This window comes from Saccostrea cucullata, unplaced genomic scaffold, assembly GCF_032062105.1.
Source record: "Saccostrea cucullata isolate Sc308-1 unplaced genomic scaffold, CSIRO_AGI_Scuc_v1 ctg5051, whole genome shotgun sequence".
NCBI lineage: Eukaryota > Metazoa > Mollusca > Bivalvia > Ostreida > Ostreidae > Saccostrea > Saccostrea cuccullata.
In genome coordinates, this window is record NW_026929460.1 from 8,155 (window position 1) to 27,449 (window position 19,295).

Sequence of the window (19,295 nt, forward strand, 5' to 3'; positions counted from 1 at the left end):
ATTACTAGTATCACGATGTTTTTATAATATTTTGTGTTATACAAGATCTTTTCAACGTAACATAAATCTTATAAAACCATTTTTAACAGGATATATCAACCCTCCGAATTAACCGTAAGATACAAAGCATAGCAGGATCCTAACCTTCTCCACAAACCTTAAAATACACGACAGGACCCCAGCCTTTTGACAGGAACAAATTAAGACATACTGTGACCCGTTCCTTACCTTCTGAACATGTCATCGTCCTCCCCGCCCCAACCAAAGAACTTGTTGGAGTGTCCGTTCACTTTCTCAAAGTGTTCTCGTTTTAAGGCAGTCACTCCACCAAACAGGGTGACATAAGGTAATCTAAAATACATTAATACGTATGATTAATTAAAAATTTGGTGGCATATAGGTTTTGATCTGTCTAGCTGATTGGCTGTTTGTCGAAGTACTCTAACTTTGCTTTTAACTTTTAAAGGCTTGTTTGTGCAAGGGCTTTCAAATTTACATTTGCATTTCTTGTGAAAGGAACTTTCTTTAAATAACAACATATTTTCCCTCTTGATCTTTACCAAGGCGTTTTGCAAAATTTTACTAAACTTTAACCATGGTCATATCTTTTGAATGATTGGAATTATGCTTTGATATTTCAAAAGTCATAGTATTCCTATGCATTGTGACGTCATAAACTTGGCAGCGACGTCATGTTAGTCCTTCACAAGCCGCGATGGCTGCTTATTTTGACACAATAACACAGACTTTCACAGCGCTTGAGACTTCATGTAATAACAGTATGGTCCTATGGATTTCAGTACCAAAACTGATTTTCTACCTTTTTTCTTCCAAGAAAGTTCTGAACAGCTGAATCCTGGATCAGCCTAGATGTTATTTCACTGGATTATTTAATGAATATTACTCTACTGAGTTACCTGGTTACATGGTAAGTTTTAACAAACTTTTCTTTATACATTTTCTATGAAGGTCATCTTTGTATTTATTCATTATTACTGTGTTATATACCTTATGTTTAGAACATTCATATAAACACTGCCATTGTTTACCCTGAAATACACTAGGACACTAAAAGATCCTCAAAATGTTGATAAATCTTTTTTGCATGAGTTATGATCATATTGTCTCACATTCCTTTTATTGGATCAGTATTCTAAATATTCTTATGAGGAGACTCCTAGCATATCTTATAAAATACTGATACATGCTTTTAAAACAACTAAAGTGATATTCTCAGTTGTCATTTCTAATATTTCTATGAATCTTTAATCACAGTGACCAAAAGAAGGATATGGAGATAATCAATCAGATCATATTATGCCAATGAATCTTTTGTCTCAAATCTTTTTTAATGAAATATACAGAATCTTTTGCCTTATTTGTCACTCATATTTTTACATTCTGGTGCAACAGTGGCCCAATGAAAGTGGGAAAAACTCAGTCTGAGCATCTCTGTAAATCTATAAACATGTGTGCCCCCCCCTTTTTTTTTTTTAAACCTTCATGTATATACATGTATGTATTTTATTTAGTCAGTGATTTCAAACATCAACATGTAAAATATATATTGAGTACTTTAAAAGTGAATATACATGATTTGTACACCCTGAATATTCTGACATACTAATGGTGACATCAGTTAAAAGAGTAATTAGTTATGTAAAATTCAGTTTATATGAATGTAAATGGGGTATTTATTCTCAGTTCATGTAAGGTATAATTTGCATGTAACCCAGAGTGTATTTAATATTACTATGATGGGTCATTCTGTGATTGAATTTAAATCAGAAAAAATGTTTACTAAATTTTGGTAAAATACATATGGTATCTTTTACATTTCTGTCCTGTTTGTCTGTCAATTGTTGCTTTACTTCCTTTGTAAAATGAGGTTAATTTGTGTATCACTGAATATTGTATGCTTTTTTTCAGGATCAGCTGAGATGTTATTTCACTGGATTATTTAATTGGGCATATAATTGGATAATTCTGGTAAGTTTGTCTTTGTTTTGTTTACATTTCCTATGAAGGTCATCTTTGCATTTAACCATGATTATATGGTTTAATTTAATTACTGTGTAATTCTTATGTGATCTAATATCTCTAACATTCATATAAGCACAGTCTTATTTTGTCTAAAATATACTAAGGAAACTTCATATTGTTAATAAGTCCTTTTGCATAAATTATGATATAATGTCATAATTCATTATGTCTGTTACCCATGGAATTCAGACTTACTAAATTGTGATCTATAAGGAATGATAAAAGAAAAAGTAAGAATCTACAAAAGGTTTATCCTTGTTTTGATTCTAAATATGTGGTATATATGGCATACATATATTTTCATTTTCACTTTTGTTTCTTGGTAATGAGCTTTTCAAAAAATGTAGGACTACATGTTGTATATGCTTATCTTTTTGTATGCTTACTGACAGGTATTAAACAAAATTGAATATGTGTTAAGAGATGTTATGTCTAAAAATTACATATAATCATTTTGTATTTGTGATATTAATCAGTAATTGTGCTTCTTTTGTTATCTAAAGATAACATGATGAACTATTTTCATGAACTTTTTGGCACTGTATTTAAACATGCAATGTTTCATGCAGTTCCTTGTCATATTAACAAAATGATTATATTTTCTACAGTCCTCAACCTGGAAGATATGTTTTATTCCTACCATCTATAATCCATTCTCTATAAGTTCAGCCTGTCTGCCCAAATTCCTTTGGAAATACATAGTCAACCAACACAGAAACAATCAAACTTGAAGGTACAAGTTTAATGAGATATCAAAAAATTTATTTAATTTTTTTATTTAAATGTTTATATTTTAAAATGGATAAAAACCAAAATTAAAAAAATCTGATAATGTCAATATCATAAAAAAAGTTTTTTAGTGTCTAAATAATTAATCTGATAATCATTTTATTTATGATATTAATACAGTAGTTGTGCTTGTTTATTATCTATAGATAACATGATGAACTTTTCTCATCTGGAGTTAATGTTAAAAACAATTTTTTGAGATTAAAAACAAATATTTTCATGATCTTTTTTGGCATTGTACATGTTGTATTTAAACATGCATTGTTTCATGCAGTACTCTGTCATATTAACAAAATGGTTTTATTTCTACAGTCCTCAACATGGAAGATATGTTTTGTTCCTAACCATCTATAATCCATTCTCTATGAAGTTCAGACTGTCTGCTCTTCCTTTGGAAATACACAGTTAGTCAATCAACATAGAAACACACAAACTTGAAGGTAAAGTTTCAATGAGATACAATTGTAATATTTATTTATTTATTTATTTTACATATGCATGTAAATATTTTTGAATTGATAAGTAAATGATATATGATTTTTTTTAAATAAAGAGGGCTTGGTGGTCATGGTCATGTTTAAACTATATTGATATCCTTTAGAAGAAGAAGAAAAGGCATAAAAATTCATGATCAAATTTTTAAAACTAAAATGTATGAAATTTTTCTTTGCCAAATGATAGTTAACAGCTGAAGATAGCATATTTATAGAATAAGTTAAATATGGCTAATTTGTTAACCCCCAGCTTCCTTAATAGCATAGTTGGTAAAGATAGGAAGTTTTGACTTCAATTGCTGATGAATTCTGAATTTTCCATTTAATATTAACATTATATCAAAGGGAAAGAATACTATAATGTGGCTCATTAGGATGACCAGAAAAGAAATCTTAATGACCCTCTTGACTATGTATAAAGACTGTAACCTTATAACTGATGTAAGATGATCTGATTGTGTGGAAATAAAATTTCCTGGTGTTTCTACTACCCAAGATCTTCTTATGAGTGTATGGGACTGCTGTAAACCTTCTCCTGTTTATAAAAATAATACCTTGGAGCATGACACTTTATTCATAAAAGGTACTTTCAATATCATTTCTATGAGTTTTTGTTCTTTTTCTTTTTCTTTTTAATAATCTAGTAACACTAGATTTAAACCCATTAATATGTATGCTTCCAAAATCTTAGATCTGTCTGTATAGTTTCTTCAGCTCTTTGAACACAAATACCCTGATTCAATCTTTTGAGGTAAACATCATAGAGACATCATAAATGATTATCTGAGAGTGTATATATCACAATCTTGACCATAAGGTCAATTTAAATGGTCAAAGGCACAACAAATGAAAGTGAAAACTTTTTTTTTTTTTTTTTAATCAGAATACATAATTTTGTAATAAACAAACACTGGAAAGTTACTCTCATAATGAGCCTTAATGTCTTCCAAGAGTTCAGTTTGGACTTCCTCCATTAATCCTTATATCTTGTAATCCTTGTATCTCCAATGGTTTTGTGGGCTAAAAATCATGTGTCTTTAACAATCTTTTTTTTTTCTGACAACTGTTTTCTCTTATCATCTATAAACTTGACTTCTTCTCTAGTCAAAGGTCTTTCAGGGTAATCCAAGTAATTCTTACCCTCTTTTGGTAATAAATGGTTATATTCTTCATTTGCTTCTTCTGCAATCAAGGGTCTTTCTATGTAATCTCTGACAACATTAGGATCACCCTTTTCTGGACATAATTGGTTATATTCTTCTTGAGAAATGATCTCAATAGTGCCATCTTTTTTTATTTTAACTGGTATACCTCTGTCTACATCTTTCTCTGAAAGAATTCTCTCTTCGAACTGAATTTTACTCATTCCTTTACTCTTTTCTTTACTAGAGGTGTTACCCATGGTTAATATGAAAAGTCAAAATCTTATGTTACAACTTGTATTTATACCCTTTTTGTCTATATTTAGAATTCCATCAAGCTTATATTGCATTACAATTTTTCTTTTTTAACTAAGACATTATTTTTTTTTTATTTTTTCAGGATTCTCTAGTGAGGGCTTATGGAAATGATCTATGTCTACTCTTAGAATGGTGAAAGACTATCAGATTATGCAAAGACTAACAGAATATCCTCTCTTGGAACACTGAAACAAGAAAACCAAACTTAAGAGGATGGAGGATTTAAGAAGAACATAGATAAATATGATTTCCAACCAATTTAACCAGTACGATCATAGACTGTGGTTTACAGGATGACAAAGAAAGGAACCAGGATTGTATCTTTCACTGTCAGACACTGACTATGGATAAAGTGTAATCATTTATCAAACTGAGATCTAGTCAAATCAAGTATTGAAAATATGATTTTCTGATAGCATGAGCTCTTTAAAAACTAATTCTCACAGACCTCAAAGTATCTGAATGTGACTTTTATTTTTACCAATTCATATTGAAGACTGTTGTTATGTATGGGAATTACACATTAAAACCTTTTATTTTTCATCTAATTTTTACAACCCCCTAGAAATTAACACAGATATCCAGATGCTGGATTTAATGTTATTATTTAACTTTCCTGGAATTGTAAATATATTTTGTTTGTGTATGTATCATGTTTAATTTTGAATTTAAAATTGGTCTCAATAAGACCCCCAATAAAGATGCAAGTGTCCCATAATCTGTGTTTTAATAATATCTTGAATATCTTTATCATACCATATTCATCATACTAATTACATATAGAATGGTTGTAGGAATACACTTTGTTGTTAAGGACACTTTGTCAAGGTCAAAGCATAAGATTATTGAGATGACTTCTTTGACAATAATTTGTAACTTACAAACTTCACATCATAAGTACACACTCAGATGAAGAATCAATAAGATATTTCTATAGAGTTTTTGGATCATTTACTCCTGGGTAAAAGTTAATTACTGAGATTACTGATTTGAGTCCTGTAATGCAATAACTTAAACATTGTGTAATAACTTATAGACTTTATAAAAATTAGGTGCAAATTCTTAGGAAAGGAATGAAATGTTAATCAAATGTACAATGTTCAAAGGTGTTTATATGACTATTACTATGTAATACCTTGGGTTTCTGTAAAAATCCTATATTCACTACATAGATAAAGACCTGTATAATATATATTTTAAACTATGCTGAAGGAAAAAAAAAGTCAAAAGCTCTCCCCTTCATCTCTTTCATATTCTGTCATACACAACAATAGATAAATTGCAGTCTTATAACAAACTGATGTCTAATCAAATCCTAGAATTGATATTGTGATTTTCTGATAGTATGAGATCTTAAAAAAAAAAATAATTCCCAGACTTCAAAGTATCTAAATGTGACTTTTATTTTTACTAATTCATATTGAAGACAGTTGTTATGTATGAGAAGTATACATTTAAACCTTTTATTTTTCATCTTATTTCTACAACCCCTAACAAATTACACAGATGTTTAAAAGCTAGCTTTGGTGTAATTATTACTTTCCTGGAACTTAAAAAAAAAATTTTGTTTGTGTATGTGTGTGTCTTATTTTGAATATAATAGGTCTCAATAGGACCCCCATAAAGATGTAATAATATCTTGAATATTTCTATCATCCCATAGACTTCATGCTTACTACACAGAACAGGTTAGAGTAATACACTTAGTTTTATAGGACACTTTGTCAGGGTCAAAGCATGAGATTATTGAGATAACTACCTTTGACAATAATTTGTAACCTGCAAACTTCACATCATAAGTAAAGAAAGATTCTGAGATGATCTATAGATTTTTGGATCATTTTTCTCCTGGGTAAAATTTAGTTGTTGTGACTTTTAACATTTTGTGATAACCTAGAGACTTTATTTTAGCTTTATTGGGTGGCATAGCATATTCTTTGGAAAGAATTGAAATGTAAATCATATGCACTATGTTCAAGGTTGTTTAAAGACTATTACTATGTAATACCTTAGAATTCTGTAAAAATCTTATAATCACTGCGTAGATAAAGACTGATTGAAATAATTTATGTTTTGAAATAAGGTTTAGAAAAAAAAGGCAGGAATGTGGATATGACTTTTATTCAAATGGTGCAGTACAGCAACTCTGGTGATTTACATATATTCAGTCATAAATAGATAGGTATTGGGAAGACTCCTCTAGATTTTGAAAAGTATAGATTTTTTTTTTAAGTTTGAAAGATTAAATGGCAGCATATCATTTGCTTGTGAATTAAAAAATAAATCCAAACATATACATCTTTGGATGATAATTGTAGAATTTTATCAATTTCTGGACTTGGGTCTTGATATCATCCTTTAATGTCCTTAAAATTTTAATGACTGTCTTTTAGTTTTAGTTGAATTAGTTTCTTTTCTACATGTGAAAATTACATCATCCAAAGAAGTTCTTTATCTGCATGTTATATGAAGAAGACAATTTTCATCACAGTGAAAAAGATTGTTTTGTTAAACATAATGCATTGATGCACAAATATATTTTTAGATTTTTAATAGCTAGGGTTTATATTTCTTTATATGGAATGCTAAGTTCTGTTGATTTTAATTTTTGTGAACAAAAACATACTAGTTGAAAAAAATGTACATGATGTGTTAGAAAAGCATGTGGAAACCTGATGACTTTATCATTGTTGATTAAATCAATTATGAGTTTCATCTTTGTTACATTGTAAACATTTCTAAGTAGGGCATACATCAGAAACTCTTAAAATTCTGAGTATCAGGGTTTAACACATCAATTCCAAATGATTTTTGGACGCTTTTTATGTATCAAAAAGACAAAATAGAATATCTGTTCGCAGATGTTCCAAAAGGAAAACAAGCACAAAGAAATGATTTGTAATGTTCTTTATGTGATTCATGTAAAATGTATTTTAAAGTGTACCCTAACATTTATCTTTTGCATAAATACATATTTTTGTGGAGAATTTTTCATAACTTTGAAAAAAGTAGTCTTATTGTATAATATGGTTAACTTAAAATTTTGTAGACTTAAAAGTTGTACATGATGTGTTACACATCTTACATATGTAACCATTTCATTCCAGGGCATTCAGCATATATTGTGGTTTTGTCTTAAATTTGTTTGCTTATGTAATCAATAATTTGAGAATACTCAAATTAGGTAATATATGAGAGAATAAACAAGAAAATCAGGTTTGAAAAATGGTTTTTACAATTAATAAGGGGTTCTTCTATATATTTAATCTATAAGTAAATTCAGTCTATACAATTAAGGTATTTCTGTATGAAATAAACTTGCATTTAAGCATTTTAAGTCAATTGTAAACATTACTTTAACCAGTTTTAAAAAATGATTAGATTCACTGTCAGCATGTTATTTCCTATAAAATAAATGAGAAAACAAACAATTTAATTTGAGTCAGTTACTTAATGTAAATAAGAAGCATTGGAAATTGGGAATATTTCACAAAGTTGATTGAGCATAATTAATTTATACAAAATTTTATTCACATAAGTGAATGACATGGGCAGCAGGCAAAGCCTATTTGAGCCCTCTCCCTAAAGAGGATAATTGAGCATAATTCTCACTAAGACAGTTGGAGTATTTTGATTTAAGCATTAAAGAAACCATTTCAAATTTCAATATACAAATCATGTTTAGTCATGCAGTATATAGTTTACACTTGCCAAAAAGTAAATGGTTATCTCAATTCAGGATCAATGCAAAGGTCAAAAAAAGGAATGAAAAAAATATATCTTTTTTATGTATCAAACATGTAAGTATTGCAATAAATTCACTGTATTCATTTTTTTTTTCTTTCTATGTATGAATAGCTCTGATTTAGGAAATCAAAATACAAGAAGTAAATAAATTATGTCAAATGATGAAGGTATACACCAGAAAATGACATGAACAGATAATTTTGAGTTTCCCTCAAATATGGTTGCCAAGGGATGTGAAATAAAAACAAAATGTGGATTCATCTATTAGGATTGAGACTTGTACATAATATGAATGATGGTTACTATGACATTAAGAATGACATGAAAGAAATAAGTTTGATTCAATTATATAATTAGTTCTTAATCCATACAGTCAAAATGGAGGGAAAAAATTTCTTTATTAGGCATGAAGTAACATAGAATCACCCAATCCATCAAAATTTTACCTTTTGAAGAAAAGGAACCCTACTTGCTTTTTTAAGTTGACATTCATATTTTTGTGTTTGACAGGTAGAGCAATGGTTTCTAACTAGTATAGTGAGAACTTTATTTTAGAATCATCAGATTGTTCTGATATTCTGGTTAAGATATCAACATGACATCAATTAATTTGTTCATACAAAGGGATGAAAGCTTTTCCAGGTTTCCTCTTTACTCAGATTAGATTGTGTCTTGCTAATATATCCAACATATAAGATACTCATCAAAGTCAAACAAAGGTAAATAAATGACCTTATTAAGTTTTTAGTCAAAAGGTCAAAGAGATGTGGACATCTGCTAAATTTAATTGTTTAGTTAATATTCATCAAACTTCATGGATAGGTTAATTAAACAAACTTCATATATTTTGATTTTCAGGTTAAAGATCAGCACACTTTTTGCTATACCATTGTTTTCCATGAATATCTTAACATCTCTTTTGACTTTTCAGGTTAAAGGTCAATGTATTCCTGCTACAGTAAAACTTCATTATAAGGATCTCATAGTGATATTCTTTATTTGTAAGGAATTAGGTATAAAATCTCAGACTCTTTCTATAATATGTCACTGAATGTGCTCCTTCATTTTAGAGAGTTTTACAAGCAAATCATATACTGACTTTCAATCCTTCAAAACACAATATGTATATTAAATCTTGAGATTCAGACTTTCAGACTTTTAGGCTTTCAGCCTTTTAGGATTTCAATCTTAAAAACATTCAGACTTTCAATCTTTAAAAACTTTCAATCTTGAGGACTGAGTATTTTAATATTTATCTTATAAGTCTAGTCTTTTATGTCATTACAATTAGTCTTTAGTAATTCAAACTTTTCGTATTTGTAAAACCAAAGTGTTGAAATTACAGTGTTTGTGTAATCTTCTTAATGTTTATCTAGAATTACTGCTTTTAATACAGTCAAATATAATTTGTGATGATCAAAATTTCCAACTGAATTCAAAGACAAACTGCCTGACCTATACATATTTAGAATTTCAATATCATACATTCTTGAATATCCATAAATATCAAAATATAATGATTCAGCATTAGCTATCATCCATACACTTGTTAACCTAAGGAACGCTCTTATCATAAGTTAAACGCATGAAATTCCTCATGCAATTTTGAAGAATTTCTGTTATAAGGGATGGTGAAGACAAAAGAATAAAAAAAAGTATGGTGTAAAGTTAGCCTCACCCAACACCCAAGGGGATGGTGTAAAGTTAGCCTCACCCAACACCCAAGGGAGAGGGGGGGGGTTGAACCCTTTTTTTTTGTCCAGGAAACCTGAATTTTAATAAAAAAAAAAAAAAATTTGAATTAAATTTTCAAATTTTTTTTTTAAAAACAAATTAAAAAAATTATAAATTTTGAATAAATTTTTTTTAACTTTAAAATTCAGGTTTTCCTTGGACAAAAAAAAAAAGGATCCAACCCCCCCCCTCCCCCCCTCTCCCTTGGGTGTTGGGTGAGGCTAACTTTAACTTTACACCATACATGAAATGTCATTTTTTTCTTCTTTTGTCTTCACCATCCCTTATAACAGAAATTCTTCAAAATTGCATGAGGAATTTCATGCGTTTAACTTATGATAAGAGCGTTCCTTAGGTTAACAAGTGTATGGATGATAGCTAATGCTGAATCATTATATTTTGATATTTATGGATATTCAAGAATGTATGATATTGAAATTCTAAATATGTATAGGTCAGGCAGTTTGTCTTTGAATTCAGTTGGAAATTTTGATCATCACAAATTATATTTGACTGTATTAAAAGCAGTAATTCTAGATAAACATTAAGAAGATTACACAAACACTGTAATTCCAACACTCTGGTTTTACAAACATAAAAAGTTTAAATTACTAAGGATTAATCATAATGACATGAAAGACAAGACAGACTAAAATGAATATTAAAATACTCAGTCCTCAAGATTGAAAGTTTTTAAAGATTGAAAGTCTGAATGTTTTTAAGATTGAAATCCTAAAAGGCTGAAAGCCTAAAAGTCTGAAAGTCTGAATCTCAAGATTTAATATACATATTGTGTTTTGAAGGATTGAAAGTCAGTATATGATTTGCTTGTAAAACTCTCTAAAATGAAGGAGCACATTCAGTGACATATTATAGAAAGAGTCTGAGATTTTATACCTAATTCCTTACAAATAAAGAATATCACTATGAGATCCTTATAATGAAGTTTTACTGTAGCAGGAATACATTGACCTTTAACCTGAAAAGTCAAAAGAGATGTTAAGATATTCATGGAAAACAATGGTATAGCAAAAAGTGTGCTGATCTTTAACCTGAAAATCAAAATATATGAAGTTTGTTTAATTAACCTATCCATGAAGTTTGATGAATATTAACTAAACAATTAAATTTAGCAGATGTCCACATCTCTTTGACCTTTTGACTAAAAACTTAATAAGGTCATTTATTTACCTTTGTTTGACTTTGATGAGTATCTTATATGTTGGATATATTAGCAAGACACAATCTAATCTGAGTAAAGAGGAAACCTGGAAAAGCTTTCATCCCTTTGTATGAACAAATTAATTGATGTCATGTTGATATCTTAACCAGAATATCAGAACAATCTGATGATTCTAAAATAAAGTTCTCACTATACTAGTTAGAAACCATTGCTCTACCTGTCAAACACAAAAATATGAATGTCAACTTAAAAAAGCAAGTAGGGTTCCTTTTCTTCAAAAGGTAAAATTTTGATGGATTGGGTGGTTCTATGTTACTTCATGCCTAATAAAGATATTTTTTTCCTCCATTAAGAACTAATTGTATACTTGAATCAAACTTATTTCTTTCATGTCATTCTTAATGTCATAGTAACCATCATTCATATTATGTACAAGTCTCAATCCTAATAGATGAATCCACATTTTGTTTTTATTTCACATCCCTTGGCAACCATATTTGAGGGAAACTCAAAATTATCTGTTCATGTCATTTTCTGGTGTATACCTTCATCATTTGACATAATTTATTTACTTCTTGTATTTTGATTTCCTAAATCAGAGCTATTCATACATAGAAAGAAAAAAAAAATGAATACAGTGAATTTATTGCAATACCTACATGTTTGATACATAAAAAAGATATATATATATTTTTTTCATTCCTTTTTTGACCTTTGGATTGATCTTGAATTGAGATAACCATTTACTTTTTGGCAAGTGTAAACTATATACTGCATGACTAAACATGATTTGTATATTGAAATTTGAAATGGTTTCTTTAATGCTTAAAATCAAAATACTCCAACTGTCTTAGTGAGAATTATGCTCAATTATCCTCTTTAGGGAGAGGGCTCAAATAGGCTTTGCCTGCTGCCCATGTCATTCACTTATGTGAATAAAATTTTGTATAAATTAATTATGCTCAATCAACTTTGTGAAATATTCCCAATTTCCAATGCTTCTTATTTACATTAAGTAACTGACTCAAATTAAATTGTTTGTTTTCTCATTTATTTTATAGGAAATAACATGCTGACAGTGAATCTAATCATTTTTTAAAACTGGTTAAAGTAATGTTTACAATTGACTTAAAATGCTTAAATGCAAGTTTATTTCATACAGAAATACCTTAATTGTATAGACTGAATTTACTTATAGATTAAATATATAGAAGAACCCCTTATTAATTGTAAAAACCATTTTTCAAACCTGATTTTCTTGTTTATTCTCTCATATATTACCTAATTTGAGTATTCTCAAATTATTGATTACATAAGCAAACAAATTTAAGACAAAACCACAATATATGCTGAATGCCCTGGAAATGCAAATGGTTACATATGTAAGATGTGTAACACATCATGTACAACTTTTAAGTCTACAAAATTTTAAGTTAACCATATTATACAATAAGACTACTTTTTTCAAAGTTATGAAAAATTCTCCACAAAAATATGTATTTATGCAAAAGATAAATGTTAGGGTACACTTTTAAAATACATTTTACATGAATCACATAACGAACATATCTAATAATTTCTTTGTGCTTGTTTTCCTTTTGGAACATCTGCGAACAGATATTCTATTTTGTCTTTTTGATACATAAAAAGCGTCCAAAAATCATTTGGAATTGATGTGTTAAACCCTGATACTCAGAATTTTAAGAGTTTCTGATGTGTGCCCTACTTAGAAATGTTTACAATGTAACAAAGATGAAACTCATAATTGATTTAATCAACAATGATAAAGTCATTAGGTTTTCACATGCTTTTCTAACACATCATGTACATTTTTTTTTCTACTAGTATGTTTTTGTTCACAAAAATTAAAATCAACAGAACTTAGCATTCCATATAAAGAAATATAAACCCTAGCTATTAAAAATCTAAAAATATATTTGTGCATCAATGCATTATGTTTAACAAAACAATCTTTTTCACTGTGATGAAAATTGTCTTCTTCATATAACATGCAGATAAAGAACTTCTTTGGATGATGTAATTTTCACATGTAGAAAAGAAACTAATTCAACTAAAACTAAAAGACAGTCATTAAAATTTTAAGGACATTAAAGGATGATATCAAGACCCAAGTCCAGAAATTGATAAAATTCTACAATTATCATCCAAAGATGTATATGTTTGGATTTTTTTTTAATTCACAAGCAAATGATATGCTGCCATTTAATCTTTCAAACTTAAAAAAAAAATTCTATACTTTTGAATTAAAAATTTCAAAATCTAGAGGAGTCTTCCCAATACCTATCTATTTATGACTGAAGGTATGTAAATCACCAGAGTTGCTGTACTGCACCATTTGAATAAAAGTCATATCCACATTCTTGACTTTTTTTTCCCTAAACCTTATTTCAAAACATATATTATTTCAATCAGTCTTTATCTACGCAGTGATTATAAGATTTTTACAGAATTCTAAGGTATTACATAGTAATAGTCTTTAAACAACCTTGAACATAGTGCATATGATTTACATTTCAATTCTTTCCAAAGAATATGCTATGCCACCCAATAAAGCTAAAATAAAGTCTCTAGGTTATCACAAAATGTTAAAAGTCACAACAACTAAATTTTACCCAGGAGAAAAATGATCCAAAAATCTATAGATCATCTCAGAATCTTTCTTTACTTATGATGTGAAGTTTGCAGGTTACAAATTATTGTCAAAGGTAGTTATCTCAATAATCTCATGCTTTGACCCTGACAAAGTGTCCTATAAAACTAAGTGTATTACTCTAACCTGTTCTGTGTAGTAAGCATGAAGTCTATGGGATGATAGAAATATGCAAGATATTATAACATCACAGATCAGGGGACACTTACATCTTTATGGGGGTCCTATTGAGACCTATTAAATTCAAAATAGGACACACACATACACAAACAAAATGTATTTACAGTTCCAGGAAAGTAATAATTACACCAAAGCTAGCTTTTAAACATCTGTGTAATTTGTTAGGGGTTGTAGAAATAAGATGAAAAATAAAAGGTTTAAATGTATACTTCTCATACATAACAACTGTCTTCAATATGAATTAGTAAAAATAAAAGTCACATTTAGATACTTTGAAGTCTGGGAATTATTTTTTTTTAAGATCTCATACTATCAGAAAATCACAATATCAATTCTAGGATTTGATTAGACATCAGTTTGTTATAAGACTGCAATTTATCTATTGTTGTGTATGACAGAATATGAAAGAGATGAAGGGGAGAGCTTTTGACTTTTTTTTCCTTCAGCATAGTTTAAAATATATATTATACAGGTCTTTATCTATGTAGTGAATATAGGATTTTTACAGAAACCCAAGGTATTACATAGTAATAGTCATATAAACACCTTTGAACATTGTACATTTGATTAACATTTCATTCCTTTCCTAAGAATTTGCACCTAATTTTTATAAAGTCTATAAGTTATTACACAATGTTTAAGTTATTGCATTACAGGATTCAAATCAGTAATCTCAGTAATTAACTTTTACCCAGGAGTAAATGATCCAAAAACTCTATAGAAATATCTTATTGATTCTTCATCTGAGTGTGTACTTATGATGTGAAGTTTGTAAGTTACAAATTATTGTCAAAGAAGTCATCTCAATAATCTTATGCTTTGACCTTGACAAAGTGTCCTTAACAACAAAGTGTATTCCTACAACCATTCTATATGTAATTAGTATGATGAATATGGTATGATAAAGATATTCAAGATATTATTAAAACACAGATTATGGGACACTTGCATCTTTATTGGGGGTCTTATTGAGACCAATTTTAAATTCAAAATTAAACATGATACATACATACAAACAAAATATATTTACAATTCCAGGAAAGTTAAATAATAACATTAAATCCAGCATCTGGATATCTGTGTTAATTTCTAGGGGGTTGTAAAAATTAGATGAAAAATAAAAGGTTTTAATGTGTAATTCCCATACATAACAACAGTCTTCAATATGAATTGGTAAAAATAAAAGTCACATTCAGATACTTTGAGGTCAGTGAGAATTAGTTTTTAAAGAGCTCATGCTATCAGAAAATCATATTTTCAATACTTGATTTGACTAGATCTCAGTTTGATAAATGATTACACTTTATTCATAGTCAGTGTCTGACAGTGAAAGATACAATCCTGGCTCCTTTCTTTGTCATCCTGTAAACCACAGTTTATGATCATACTGGTTAAATTGGTTGGAAATCATATTTATCTATGTGCTTCTTAAATCCTCCATCCACCTCCTGTTTGATTTTCTTGTTTCAGTGTTCCAAGAGAGGATATTCTGTTAGTCTTTGCATAATCTGATAGTCTTTCACCATTCTGAGAGTAGACATAGATCATTTCCACAAGCCCTCACTAGAATATCCTGGAAAATAAAAAATAATGTCTTATTTAAAATTTTTTTTTTAATGTAATATAAGCTTGATGGAATTCTAAATATAGACAAAAAGGGTATAAATACAAGGTGTAATATCAGATTTTGACTTTTCATATTAACCATGGGTAACACCTCCAGTAAAGAAAAGAGTAAAGGAATGAGTAAAATTCAGTGTGGAGAGAGAATTCTTTCAGAGAAAGATGTAGACAGAGGTATACCAGTTAAAATAAAAAAAGATGGCACTATTGAGATCATTTCTCAAGAAGAATATAACCAATTATGTCCAGAAAAGGGTGTACCTAATGTTGTCAGAGATTACATAGAAAGACCCTTGATTGCAGAAGAAGCAAATGAAGAATATAACCATTTATTACCAAAAGAGGGTAAGAATTACTTGGATTACCCTGAAAGACCTTTGACTAGAGAAGAAGAAGTCAAGTTTATAGATGATAAGAGAAAACAGTTGTCAGAAAAAAAAAGATTGTTAAAGACACATGATTTTTAGCCCACAAAACCATTGGAGATACAAGGATTACAAGATATAAGGATTAATGGAGGAAGTCCAAACTGAACTCTTGGAAGACATTAAGGCTCATTATGAGAGTAACTTTCCAGTGTTTGTTTATTACAAAATTATGTATTCTGATTAAAAAAAAAAGTTTTCACTTTCATTTGTTGTGCCTTTGACCATTTAAATCGACCTTATGGTCAAGATTGTGATACACACTCTGATAATCATTTATGATGTCTCTATGATGTTTACCTCAAAAGTTTGAATCAGGGTATTTGTGTTCAAAGAGCTGAAGAAACTATACAGACAGATCTATAATGATTTTGGAAGCATACATATTAATGAGGTTAAAGGAGATATAACACTTGAATTCATTACTACATTATTAAAAAGAAAGAACACAAACTCATAGAAATGATATTGAAAGTACCTTAAATGAATAAAGTGTCATGCTCCAAGGTGTGCTTTAACAGGAGAAGGTTTAAGCAGTCCCACACACTCATAAGAAGATCTTGGGTAGTAGAAACACCAGAAATTTTAATTCCACACAATCAGATCATCTTACATCAGTTATATGGTTACAGTCTTTATACATAATCAAGAGGGTCATTAAGATTTCTTTTCTGGTCATCCTGATGGGCCACATTATAGTATTTTTACCCTGTGATATAATGTTAATATTAAATGAAAAATTCAGAATTCATCAGCAATTGAAATCAAAACTTCCTATCTTTACCAATTATGCTATTAAGGAAGCTGGGGGTTAACACATTAGCCATATTTAACTTATTCTATAAATATGCTATCTTCAGCTGTTAACTATCATTTGGCAAAGAAAAATTTCATACATTTTAGTTTTAAAAATTTGATCATGAATTTTTATGCCTTTTCTTCTTCTTCTTCTAAAGGATATCAATATAGTTTAAACATGACCATGACCACCAAGCCCTCTTTATTTAAAAAAATCATATATCATTTACTTATCAATTCAAAAATATAAAAATGCATATGTTAATAAATAAATAAAAATTACAATTGTATCTCATTGAAACTTTACCTTCAAGTTTGTGTGTTTCTATGTTGATTGACTAACTGTGTATTTCCAAAGGAAGAGCAGACAGTCTGAACTTCATAGAGAATGGATTATAGATGGTTAGGAACAAAACATATCTTCCATGTTGATGACTGTAGAAATAAAACCATTTTGTTAATATGACAGAGTACTGCATGAAACAATGCATGTTTAAATACAACATGTACAATGCCAAAAAAAAAAAAAAAAGATCATGAAAAAATTTTTTTTTAATCTCAAAAAATTGTTTTTAACATTAACTCCAGATGAGAAAAGTTCATCATGTTATCTATAGATAATAAACAAGCACAACTACTGTATTAATATCATAAATAAAATGATTATCAGATTAATTATTTAGACACTAAAAGACTTTTTATTAACAGCAGATTCAATTTTGGTTTAATACCTGTCAGTACTGCATACAAAAAAATACATTTTTTAGCATCATCACAGTACAACATGTAGTCCTTCATTTTTTGAAAAGCTCATTACCAAGAAACAAAAGTGAAAATGAAATTATATGTATACCATATATCACACATATTTAGAATCAAAACAAAAGCAAATTACTATTAGGATAAATCTTTTGTAAATTCATCCTTTTCTCTCATTACATTCCCAATCAATATCTCTTTGATCACCATTTAGTAAGTCTGAATTCCATGGGTAACATACATAATGAATTATGAAATTATATAATTTATACAAAAGGACTTATTAATATTCTGAAGATCCCTAGGTTAAATAAGGGTGTGCTTATATGAATGTAAGTTAGAGACATTAGATCACATAAGTATTACACAGTAATTAAAGTAACCATATAATCATGGTTAAATGCAAAGATGACCATCATAGTAAATGTAAAAAATAAAAATTAAAACAAGACTAACTTACCAGAGATATTCAACTATATGCCCAATTAATCCATTAAATAATCCAGTGAAATAACATCTCAGCTGATCCTAAAAAAAATCATACAATTCAGTGATACACATTTAACCTCATTTTACAATGTAAGTAAAGCAATAATTTACAGACAAAAGGGATAGAAATGTAAAAGATACCATGTATTTTACCAATCTTTAGTGAATATTTTTCTGATTGAAATTCAATCATAGAATAACCATCATAGAAATAATAAATGCACTCTGAGTTACATGCAGGTTATACAACTGTAAATCACATGAAATGAGGATAAATACAGCATTTCCATTCAAAATAGAACTTTACATATAAATAATAGTTAAATGCAAAGATGACCTTCATAGTAAATGTAAAAATTAAAACAAAACTAACTTACCAGAGATATCCAACCATATGCCCAATAAGCCTATCCATTAAATAATCCAGTGAAATAACATCTCAGCTGATCCTGAACAAATCATACAATTCAGTGATACACATTTAACCTCATTTTACAATGTAAATAAAGCAATAATTGAGAGACAAAAGGCACAGAAATGTAAAAGATACCATGTATTTTATCAAAATTTAGTGAACATTTTTCTGATTTAAATTCAATCATAGAATGACCCATCATAGAAATATTAAATGCACTCTGAGTTACATGCACTGGTTATACAACTGAAAATCACATGAAATGAGGATAAATACAGCATTTACATTCAAAACAGAACTTTACATATAATTATGATTAAATGCAATTATGATCTTCATAGGAAATGTAAACACAAAATTACCTGTGGAATATGTCAGAGAAACGATTTTAAAAATGAACACGGTCTCAACATGCACATGGCAAAAATGCATCAGGATGATTACTTCAGTGGTCATAGAGAAATTGAGCTTTAAACAAGAAAAGC

The 19,295-nt window shown here is 28.9% G+C and overlaps 2 long non-coding RNA genes across 4 annotated transcripts; one reads left to right on the top strand and one right to left on the bottom strand.

Moving 5' to 3' along the window:
* The first annotated feature begins 2,750 nt into the window (after nucleotides 1–2,750).
* On the top strand, nucleotides 2,751–6,111 carry LOC134280921 (uncharacterized). The gene is made up of 3 exons (XR_009994985.1): nucleotides 2,751–2,776; nucleotides 3,145–3,272; nucleotides 4,869–6,111. It is a non-coding gene; the product is annotated as an uncharacterized LOC134280921 (long non-coding RNA).
* Nucleotides 6,112–14,294: 8,183 nt separating this feature from the next.
* On the bottom strand, nucleotides 14,295–19,295 carry LOC134280922 (uncharacterized). Of its 3 annotated transcripts, none has more exons than XR_009994988.1 (3): nucleotides 19,173–19,295; nucleotides 17,455–17,582; nucleotides 14,295–15,874 (listed from the first exon to the last, which is right to left on the bottom strand). It is a non-coding gene; the product is annotated as an uncharacterized LOC134280922 (long non-coding RNA). The 3 variants fall into 3 exon arrangements; XR_009994986.1 differs by lacking the exon at nucleotides 19,173–19,295 and adding an exon at nucleotides 18,773–18,866; XR_009994987.1 differs by lacking the exon at nucleotides 19,173–19,295 and adding an exon at nucleotides 17,879–18,051.